Here is a 12,078-nt window from a genome sequence, read left to right as displayed (position 1 = left end):
CTCACAGGTCATAGCTAATGAACTCCTAGAACAAATAATTGTGTTAGGGAAGCTGGGAGGTACAGGGCCTGGGAAGGAAAAATACCTAGGAGCCAAGTTCTTCAAAGAGAAGTTCAACAGTTGAGAACAGGGGAATGGCTTACAACTATCTAGGGACTTAGGGACTTTCTCCCAAGGACTACATCTCCCAGAAGGCTTTAGGGGCAAAGGGTAGTTGAGTCCTCAGGCATAAGTCCCTTACACAAATTTTAAGTAAAAAATTAGGTTATTAAAATGACCTCGGGGAGATATAGCAGGATGGAATCACTATCAGAATCATTGCTCTTGCCACGAATAAAGCCTAGGGAAAAAAAAGTGGGATGGGAAATCTTTATTTTTCCTTTGGTCCTCATGACTGTACGGGTTGAGGGATCAACCAGTAGCCTCCAGTCAAACAAACTCTTCAGTGAGCTCCCAGAGCACATGCGTCTGTCCTCAAGGAGACAAAGAACACATGCCCAGCTCTGTGGGAAAAGGTCTAATCCAGGGGCGGGGAGTCTGAAGTTGGATTTGGTCAAAGGGCCGCACTCGAGGACCTAGAGGGCCACATGTTTCCCCACCCCTGGATCCCAGCTCCCTTTCCATGTCAAGGAGAATGGTTCTTTTGAACTTCCCTTCTAACAGGCAACAAAACTTACCTACTGGCCAGCCAGATCACTCCATTCTTAGATTTTTCCAGTTTGGAAGAGCATGCCAGAACTCAGACTCTACTAGCATAGCCTTCAAGAACCCCAGGTTGCTGTCGCAGCACAATGAGGGACAGGAACTTTTGTGGAACCTGTGCTCCATTGATCTGTTACTGTCTCTCTGGTGAGGTATCTGTTCGCCCCAGCTAATCAGCTGAGGGACATTCGAGACAATTGTCAAGTGTAACAGGAATTTACCAGAGCCGTTTTCATTTTTGTCTTGTGTATCCTCAGAACCTAAAGCATTGCACATAGTAGGGTGTTTAAAAAAAATAAGTTTTTACTGAAATAATAACAGTCATACAAATGCTCTAAATCACTACCGATTCGAGAAATGCACATTAAAAACAACTCTGAGGCACCACCTCACACCTGTCAGATTGGCTAATATGACAGAAAAGGAAAATGACAAATGTTAGAGGGGATGTGGGAAAACTGGGACACTAGTGCACTGTTAGTGGAGTTGTGAACTGATGATCCAACTATTCTGGAGAACAATTTGGAACTATGCACAAAGAGCTGGCTGTAAAACTGTACATACCTTTGATCCAGCAATACTACTACTAGGTCTATAACCTAAGGGGATTTTTTTTTAAAGAGAAAAGGACCTATTTGTACAAAAAATATTTATAGCAGCTCTTTTTGTAGTAGCTGAGAACTGGAAATTGAGGGGATACCCATCAATTGGAGAATGGTTGAACAAGTTGTGGTATATGAATGTAATGGAATACTATTGTGCTATAAGAAATGATGAGCAGGATGATTTCAGAAAAACCTAGAAAAACTTACATGAACTGATACAGAATGAAGTGAGCAGAACCAGGAGAACATTGTACACAGTAAAAGCAATATTGTACAATGAAGAAATATGAATAACTTAGCTGTTCTCAGCAATACAATGATCCAAGACAATTCCAAAGGAATCATGATGAAAAAATGCTATGCACTTCCAGAGAAAGAACTGATGGAGTCTGAATGCAGACTAAAGCATACTATTTTTCTCTTTCTTTCCTTCTTTCTTTATTCCTTCCTTCCTTTCTCTCTCTCTCTCTCTCTCTCTCTCTCTCTCTCTCTCTCTCTCTCTCTCTCTCTCTCTCTCTCTCTCTCTTGTTTTCTTCCACAAAATGACTAATATGGAAATGTTTTACATTATGTATAATCTATATCAGATTGTTTACCATCTCAGGGAGGGAGGAGGGGAGGGAGGAAGAGATAGAATTTGGAACCCAAAACTTTTTTTAAAATGCTAAATACTATTTTTATGTATGATGAGAAAACATTAAAAATGAAAAAAGAAATAATAAAGCTTTAAAATAATAATAAAACTAAAAGTAAGTTTTATATCCCACCCCCCCCAGCATCCCTCTCCCATCCAGACAACCATCCCATATAACAAATAGTATTTTCTAAGACCACAAGAAGAAAAAGAAGAAGAAAATGATCAATATAACTGATCAATACATTGTCTGGAAATATGTGCACATATGTATATTTGCAGACCTCTCACCTATGCAAAGATGGGGGATGGCAGTATTTTCTCCTGTCTCTTCTTTTGAGCTATGCTTGTTTATTATCATTTCGCAGCACTGACTTTTGATTTTTTTTTTTTTGTGGTTGGCCTTTCTATTTACACTGTTGTAGTCATTGCATGTTTTGTTTTCTTGGCTCTGTTGACTTCATTCTGCATCAGCTAATACAGAACTTTCCATGCTTTGTATTTGTCATATTCATCCTTCTTTACAGCCCAGTAATATCACTTCATATTTATGTATCACAATTTGCTTAGCCATTCCCCCAATCAATGGGCATGTATGTTGTTTCCCATTCTTTACTAACACAAAAAAACTGCAATAAAAATTCTGGTGTATGTAGCAACTTTCTTTTTACTAGTGACCTTCTTGGGGTATAAGTCTAGTAATAAAATCTTTGGGTCAAAGGGCAGAGACACTTTAGTCACCTTATTTGCATAGTTCCAAATTGCTTTCCAAAATGGATATGCTATTTACACCTCCATCAACAATGCACAAGTGTGCATATCTTCCAACAAATCCTTCCCAATATAAAATATTTCCATCTTTTGTCAACTTTGCTAATTTGCATAGGATGAAGTGGAACCTCAGGTTTGTTTTGATTTGCATTTCTCTTACTACTAATGATTCAGAGCATTCTTTCACATAGTTGTCTATAGTTTTGTGGAATAATAATATTCCATTGCATTCACATACCATAATCTGTATAGCCATTCCCAATGGTATGGGCTAATTTGTCAATTTTACAAATGACTTGTATAAAGGCACAGATACATGCTTATCAAATTTTCCAAATTTATCAAATACATTGGATGATTGAGCCCAGATCCATAACGATCTTCACAGATTAAAACATTGAGCCAAATCTAAAAAGACCAAATTACATAGGGACGAATGCAAAATCTTACACTTGGCATTTTTTCTTTTAAGAGTCCACTTCACAAGTACAAGGTCGGGGAGAATGGCTAGACAACAGCTGGTCTAAAAAAAGATCTGAAAATTTTCGTGGGTATGAGTCAATCTGAGGGAACCAAATAACATGCTAGCTAACAAAGCTAATGATCTTAGGTTGCATTAAGAACTGCAGAGTATCCAGGACAAGGCAAATGACAATCCCTTTGATTCCTTGTGCTGGTGAGGACATATCTGGAGTATTGTATTCTGAGCCCCATTTTTAAAAAGGGGGAAAGGAAGAAAATAAGCCTTCAGTGAGCACCTACTATGTGTCAGGGATAGCTAGGTGGCAAAGTGGATAGAGCACTGGACTTGGAGTCAGGAAGACTCACCTCCTTGAGTTCAAATCTGGCTTCAGACACTTACTAACTGTATGACCTTAGGCAAGTCACTTAACCCTGTTAGCCTCAATTCCTCATCTGTAAAATGGGCTGGAGAAGGAAAACCGCTTCAGTATCTTTGCCAAGAAAATCCTAAGTGGGGTCATGAAGAGTTGGACATGACTGAAAAACAACTGAACTATGTGTCAGACACTATACTAAGCACTTTTACAAAGATCTCATTTGATCCTCTCAACAACTCTGGGAGGTAGGTGCTATTATTATCATCCCCACTTTACAATTGAGGAAACTGAGGCAAACAGATGTTAAGTTCCAGAGTCACACAATTAGTATCTGTGCTGTTTGTCAATTTTACAAATTACTTTAATGAAGGCACAGATGGTGTACTTATCAAATTTACCAAATTTATCGAGTGCTTTGGATGACGGGATTCAGATCCAAAAGGATCTTCGAAGATTAGAACATGGAGCCAAATCTAATAAAATTAAATTATATAGGGACAAAGGCAAATTCTTAGGTGTGGATATTTTGCTTTTCAGAGCTAATTTCACAAGTACAAGATTGGAGAGAATCTGTCTAAGGCCAGATGTGAACTCAGGTCTTTCTGATTCCAGACCCAGCACTCTATCCACTATGTCATCAGCTAATGAAAGATATTAATAGGTTGGAGAGCATACAGAAGAGAGCTACCAGGATGATGAAAGAACTTAAGATCCCTCTATCAGGATCAGTTAAAGGGATTGGAGGTATATAGTCTGGAGAAGAGAAGCTTTAGGGATGATCAAAGGGTTGTCATGACGAAGAGATTTTAGATGTGTTCTATCTGACAACAAGGGAAATACTAGAAGTAACTTGATATAAGGAAAAACTTCTTAATAGTTCTAAAGATATACAAAATATTCATAATTCTTTTTGCAGTGACAATGAATTGAAAGTGAGAAGGGTGCTCATCAACTGGGGATTGGCTGAACAAGTTACAATTATATAATATGATTGAATACTATTATGCTATAAGAAATAGTGAAGGGAATGGTTTCAGAGAAACCTCTGAAGACTTGTGTGATACAATGTGAAATGAACAATTTATACAATAACAACAGTATTGTAAAGACAATTTGTGGAATGTATTGCTAAGGGCATTATTAAGTTAGACTAAATGCCCTCTGAGATCCCTTCCAATTCTTTGAGTCTATGAATAAACTTACAAAGCATAGAACAGACTAATTAATGTTATTAAATATGTTGAGACTACAGTCATTTGGTTGCTGAAAAGAAATAGGACAAATGTTGCCAACTCCATTTGGCCCTTTTCAATCTTGCTTCTAAGCAAGGTGGACCAGGGGCATAATGGAAGTCAAAAGGAAATTCTTATCCATAACTCAATTTGGACCAAAAATGGCCTGAAAATGACAATCGGGGAAAATAGTTTAAAAGACAGATTTTGAAGTTCTAAAGCCAGCCAGGGAGCCAAGATGGCAGAACAGCAGGAAGAATTACAGTGGGCTCCCACCTCCTCCTCAAATCCTTCCAAATAGATCTAAGGAACAAACTAGCCTAAATCTTCATTGGGAGACCCAAGAAAAAAATCAGTGACTCTTTTCTCAAAGACTTCCAGTGAGAGGAATCCCCGTACTGAGGCAACCCATTCCACTGTGAGATAACTCAAACTATTAAGAAGTAAAGACAATTTCAAAAGACTTTGATCAGCATAATGACCAACCATGATTCTAGATGACTAGTGAAATGTATTTCCCTCCCAATTGTGTGTGTATGTGCATCATACCCACCTCATTATAGAAAGATGAAAGACTCAGAGTGCTGAATGAGATATATTTTTTTGGACGTGACCAACACAGAAAATTGTTTTGCTTGACTATACATGTTTATAACACAGTTTGTTGGTTTTTTTAATTGGGCAGTGATGGAAGGATGAGATAGGAGAGAGAGAAGATAATTTTTGTTGATTAAAAAAATTAAAAGTAATTTAAAAAAAAAGCTCAAGAATTCCTCCAAGCCAGTCTGGGTGTGTCAGGCAGGGTTCTAAATCACAAAAGAGCCTTGGGACAATGAGCTCAAAGTTGAATAGGTTCCTACTCTATAGAGTTTAGGAACTAGGAGACTACCAGATGACAACAGAGAGCAGGAACTCAGCAAAGAACACACCTACCCACCCAGCTCCACCCTCTTGTGAACACTACCTTCTATAGGCATTTATATGGTCATTCTGACCTACAGGGCCATCAAAAGGTTGAGGCTCTCCCATGTCCATCACCAAAGTTCTGGACTCATGAGGATCCAAATCTATATCTTGGAAGCTTCTCAATAATTTATACTTTTAAGCTCATGCCCCCACTCAGAGTCTCCTCTAGGAATATCAGAACTTTGATTATTCCTAGCTCTGGTCAAACTCATTTACTCTCTTTTGTCATGAGGCTTAGCCCATGGCATTATGGGAAACAAGTTCCTTTGTTGCCATTACGTGTGTTCTTGAGCCAAGCAGAATTATTCTATGTTGTCTGTAAACACCCTGTGGTTTTCCGCCTCTGCTCTTACTCATGCTTTTTTCTTTGTCTGGAATGCCTTTCCTCCTCTCCCTCCCTTCACTTCTGCACAGACCTCTCATTTCTTCTTCCTCATTCTTTAACATGCAACTCAAATACCATTTCCTCCATGAAGCCCTCCCTGATTCAACCTAGTCATAAATGACCTTTTGTCCTTCATACCTTATATCATTGATATATTATGCACTTATCACTTAACCTCTTTGGGTCCCAGTTTCCCATCTCTTTGAGGAGTCTGATAAATAGATGTGCTCAGTCTGCCTGGAGAACCTTGGACAGTGATGGTGAAGTAGATTGCCTCTAAAAGGCTGTGGAAGGATTATAGCCAAGAGAGGTATGACAGGGAAATTGCCTTTAGACATGTCATCTTGAAAACATTTTTTTTTTTGCTGTGCACCTAGTTTCCTTTTATTGCATTATTTTTTTATTTTTACTCTGATCTTAGCCAGTAGGATGAGCATTTGCATATTCATAGTAGAACAGGAAAAAGGGATTGTATATGACATCACTTGTTTCTGTTATGTACAACTTGCTTTTCTTTTTAAATATATAATAATAGCATGGATTCTTAACCAAGGGTCTACAAATTTTTTATTTTTTTATTTAATAGTATTTTATTTTTCCAATTACATGTAAATAAAATTTTCAACATTTATTTTTTGAAAGATTTTGAGTCCCAAATTTTTCTTCCTCACTGCCTCCCGTCCCTCTTCACTGAGAAGTAAACATTGATATAGGTTATACATGTGCAATCATGTAAAACTTATTTCCACATTAGTCATATTGTGAAAGAAACAGAACAAAAGGAAAGAAAAACATGAATAAAACCCAAAAAGGCGAGAATAGTATGCTTCAATCTGTATTCAGACGCCATCAGTTCTTTCTGTGAACTTTTTAAAAGAAATATTTTGATAACTATTTCAATATAATTGGTTTTCTTTGTAATCTTATTAATTTTATTTTATGTGTTTAAAATATGATTCTGAAAAAGGGTCCGTAGGTTTCACCAGAATGCCAAAGGGGCCCACAACCCAAAAGGTTATGAGTTCCTGACCTCTCGGTAGCTCACACAATGTCTTACAGATAATATGGAGTAGTTAGGTGGTACCGTGTATAGAGTACTTGGGGTCAAGAAGATCTGAGTTTGAATCCTGCCTCAGACACACACAAGCTGTGTGACCCTGGGCAAGTCACTTAACCTTTGTATGCCTCCGTTTCCTCGTCTATAAAATGAGAATAATAACATAGTACCTACCTCCTCTAGCTGTTTTGAGGCTCAGATGAGATAAGATATGTAAAGCACTTTGCAAACCTTAAAGTGCTGTCTAAGTGCTAGCTATATATTACTATTAATAATAACACTTATAAATACTTAATAAATTGTTAATAGAGTCACCAGGGGCTTGCCAATCAGCCAGCCCCTAGAGCTGGGTGGCCAATATGGAGCTGGTGGAGTCTTTGCTGAGGAATACAGACTTTAAAGCAAAGTCATGGGAGGACACATTTGTGAGAGACGTGGTCAAGAAGTGGGATTCGCTGGAGCTTCACCTTGGGCTGGATTTTTTATTGAAATCTACTTGAGTTTTCCCAGAAACGACTCTCTAGAATAGTGCATAGGACAAGCAGAAGTGTGTGAGAAGTTTTAGAAACCCTGTTTAGCTTGTCTGTTTTTAAGAGCTCCCTGGGACAAGGGGGAAGGCAAACCTTAGGCTTGAAAACCATTGTGACTATATTGGGAAACATGCCTCTGGCTGATGCAAGGTGGCATAGTGGATCAAGCACTGACCCTCAAGTCAGGAAGGCCCGAGTTCAAATTTGACTTCAGACACTTCCTACCTGGGTGACCCCGAGCCTCAACAAAACAATAAATGTGGTTTTTTCCTCCTTCCTCACTGGAATAGGGTAGTTATCTACCTTGTTGTTCTGAGAAGCAAGTACCTGGACATTCACTCTAGAAGAAGAGATGATGCCAGGATTGGTACAGATAAATCTGAAACCAAAATTCTTTGTCTGGATGACTGAAGATGATTGGAGCTGCTCACCATCTCAAAGGGATTAAGTGCCAAAGGGAAGTTTGTCCTCTTGAGGTCTCTGTTAGTGAAGAGGATGAATTTAATATCTCTCTTGCTCAGGCTGGGGTCTCCTACAGATTGAGACCACTCTGATAGCCTGCCACATTTTCAAATGGTAAAAATACTTAAGCCCAGTTTCTTCTTCACAGAACTGAAGAGCCAGGAAGGACCTCAGTGGGCATCTTGTCCAAACTGTACGTGAAAGAAATCTCCGTTATACCACGCCCAAGAAGCAATTGTTCAGCCTCTGCTTAAAGACTCCAAGGAAAGGGGAACCCTCCACCCTGAAACAACCTGTTCCACTTTGGGACATCTCTAATTGTTAGGAAATTTTTCCTGACATCAACTCTAAATTTGCTTCTTTGCAATTTTCACTCATGACTGTTGGTTCTGCTTTCCAGGACCAAATAGGACAAATATGATCTATCTTCAATATGACAGCCCTTCAGAAACTTGAAGACAATTATCATGTGCTCCCTGAGTCTTCTCTAGGCTAAAAATTCCCCAGTTCTTCCAATGGATAATTTACTATGGACTCTCAAGAACTATCACTATCTTCACTGCTCTCCTCTGAGCAATCTCCAGTTTATCAGTGTCCTTCTTAAGCTCTGGTGCCCAGGACTGAACACAATATTCCAGATGAGGTTTGGTGAGGGTAGGATTACAACCTCTCTACTCCTGGAAGATATGACCACTCATACAGTAACCCAAGAATTACATTAGCTTTCCTGGCTGCCATATCACATTGCTGATTCATGTGCTAACTCACACTAAAATCCCCCACATTATTTTCAGAACAACTGCTATTTTCTCCATGCTTTCCTCTTCTTAGCCCTTCCACATCACAACTTTCCCCGTCACAGTTTCAATGTATCATGGGGTCGGCATAAGAACTTAATGGGAATTTTGGGGGGAGTTTTGGTGAAGGCCAGCAGACAACACAGAAAAAGTTTAGAAACTCAGAAATGTATAACATTGTATAACATCGACATGTTTTAACTTTTAATAGTACAGTAATTCAGACTTCTTTTCTGGTACGAAGGGAGGACCAAAAAACTTTACATGAATTTTCCAGCTCACAAGGGCACTGCATCCTTAACCCCCACTACATGGAAGAGATAACTATTTACAAAGCTGATTTTTTGTACCTAAGCACAAGATTTTACATTTATCCCTGCTTCATTTTCTCTTATTAGATTCAGCCTAGCACTCTAGCCTTTCAAAATCTTTTTGGAACCGGACTCTGATACACACACCCTGACACTATCTCTCTCAGATTTGCATCATTTTCAAATGTGATGAGCATCCATACCATTTATGTCTTTACCAAACCATTGATAACACTACTGAATAATAAAAGGCCAAACACAGAGTCCCCAATGTACTCCCGAAGGGACCTCCTGCCATGTTGACATCGAAGTGCCAGCAATCAATCTTTGAGTCCAGCCATTCAATCACTTCTGAATCTATTGGATCATATTATTATCTAATCCATACCTCTCCATCTTCTCCACAAGAGTAGTATGAGATGCTTTGCTAAAATCTAGGTAAACTATAGCCACAGTATTCCCCTCATCTACTACTTTAATAATCTTGTCCAAAAAAATGGAAATGAGTTTGGTCTATCATGACCAGCTTGCCACACTGGCTCTTTGCAATCCCTGTTTCCCTTTCTAGCTGTTTATCAATCAATTCAATTCAATAAACATTTAAGAGCCCACTATGTGCCAGAGACTGTGTTAAGGCCTAGGGATACAAATAAGGAAAAGAAAGGCAGTGCTTGCCCTCAGGAGTTCATAATCTAATGGAGGAAGATAACACATAAAAGGAAACTGGAGAAAGGAGGGAAAGGTGGACCACCAGGGGGTACTTGGGATGGGGGCACCATGTTCCTTGGAGTTCAAACCGAGCAAATTTGTAGACGGAAATGTAGTTAGCTGGAGAGTCCAGGCCAAGCCCTCTATAAAGGGGAGAGGAGAGGAGGCTGAAGGCTTTGGGAAGGCATTGAGTATCCAAAGCTGCATTTAACATCTTGATGATGAGATTTCAGGTGATCAGCTTATTTCGGGAGGGTATCGTCTCCCTTAGAATTCAAACAGAGCAGAGCAGCAGATGATCTTTTCTTGAATTTTCCTAAGAATCTCAATTAAATTCACTGCCTTAGAGTTTCTGGATTCTCTTTCCTTTTTGCAAAATTAACCCTTCTCCAATTTTGTGGACCCTTTCCTGTTTTCTGTGATCTTTCCAATTCCACTGATGACATTGACAATAATCACACTTGCCAGTTCTTTCAGGACCCAAGGATGTAGTTCCTCTGGCCCAAGTGACTTAAATTCATCAAAGGCAATTAGGTGCACTTTTACTATCTAGTTAGGTACCTCAGTCAGTCATTTTTTCTGTTATTTCCAGTGTAAAGATCATTCTTCTTTGCAGAGAAAACAGAAACAAAATGAGAAGTGAGCAGCTGTGCTTTCTATTTGCTGGTATCACCATCCTATTCGCCCTAAGGAAAGATCCTATCTCTTCTTTTGTGATGCTTTTCTCCTAATGTAACTTAAGAAAAACACCCAAACCTTTCTGTGGTTCTTGTCTTGGTTCATCAGAATCCTGACCTGGATTATCTCTATATGAGTTCTCCTCCGAAGCAGAAGAATGGGACCTTTGTGGGACATGCGGACATACCCTACTGCTTGCCACAGGGGCCCTACTAGCTCTCCTACAGGCAATGCGTTGTGGCAATGCATGGTTTTTATATGGTCTTGCTTACAGAAAGGCAAACTGCAGCTTTTCTCCGATATAGTCTATCAGCACCTTGGCATGGCATGACCTCTCTGCTTGTTTGCTACCCTGTGTTTTCTAGTGACACCAGGCTTTCCTAGTTGGACTTCATTCCCTGGCTGGAGTTCCTGATAGTGAACCACACATCATGCTGCGACCAGTCCCATTCTGTGCTCTTCTGGGCTGAGACCGTGGCCCAGTGGTAGCCCTCTCTCTCTGTTGGGTTCCTAGTTTAGGTGACGTGCTGCTCATGGATCTCAAAATCTTACCTTCCTTCTGATATGCCAACGTATAGGTCAATGGACAGCTGAGGTTTTTGTCCAAACATCAACATGTATGGAGTTTTCAGGCACGGAGATCTGAGGGATGAAATTATGCCAGTGTGCATATATATCATAAGGAAGGGAAAGGCTGGAGATGAATTATAATCTTTGTTTCTGTTTTTATTTTGGAGGATCCTAGCTAAGATGATATTGCTTTTGTGGGCTGGAGGGCATATTGAGGGCCACTTTTCCCAGCTGTAGTCAGGGTAGGGGTGACCAATAAATTCTGCACTCACTACTCAAGTCTAGTGATCTGTCCCTGCCTCAGTGACATGGTGGGTTTTGTCTTGCAGTGCTTCACAGTGACTCACTATACTGTCCACAGAATCCTCTGGAGGGAGGATAATTCTGCCCACATCCATAGAAAGTCTAGGATATTTAGAATTCAGATAGATTAGAAAATATTATATAGGGAAGAAAGAAAGAACCTCCTTCTTTATTTATCTCTCCTATTAAAGCATCAAGGTTTTTAGTTATCATATTAGCTCATGTTTACATGGGATTTTAATGTTTACAAAATATTATATTTGTTACTCTTTGAGGTTGTTAATGTGAATATTCTAAGTCTCATTTTACAGGTGAAGAAACTGAGGTTCAGAGAAGTTAAGTGAATTGCCCACGGTCACACAGCCCAGACAGATCCACAGATCTGGACTTGAACCCAGGTCTTTTGACTCCAAATCCATCAATACTCTTTCCCCATACACTACACTTACTATCTCAGTGATGTCATCCATTGTGAGCTGACAGACTTTCTTGGGCCTTGATGAGCAAACCCTGGGCAAGTAGAAGAGG

The 12,078-nt window shown here is 39.5% G+C and overlaps 1 long non-coding RNA gene across 1 annotated transcript in view; it reads right to left on the bottom strand.

The window, feature by feature from the left end:
• The window catches only part of LOC110219236 (uncharacterized), a 31,409-nt gene that overhangs the window by 3,167 nt on the left and 16,164 nt on the right, over positions 1–12,078 (bottom strand). The window contains exon 2 of the long non-coding RNA XR_002327553.2: positions 12,000–12,060. This is a non-coding gene — a long non-coding RNA (uncharacterized LOC110219236). The remainder of the gene's footprint in view (positions 1–11,999; positions 12,061–12,078) is intronic.

The sequence above is a fragment of the Phascolarctos cinereus genome, unplaced genomic scaffold (genome assembly GCF_003287225.1).
Source record: "Phascolarctos cinereus isolate Bilbo 61053 unplaced genomic scaffold, phaCin_HiC Scaffold_1;HRSCAF=81, whole genome shotgun sequence".
Taxonomy (NCBI): Eukaryota; Metazoa; Chordata; class Mammalia; order Diprotodontia; family Phascolarctidae; genus Phascolarctos; species Phascolarctos cinereus.
Note: the sequence above shows the minus strand (reverse complement) of the source record. Positions and strands in the feature narration are given on the sequence as shown.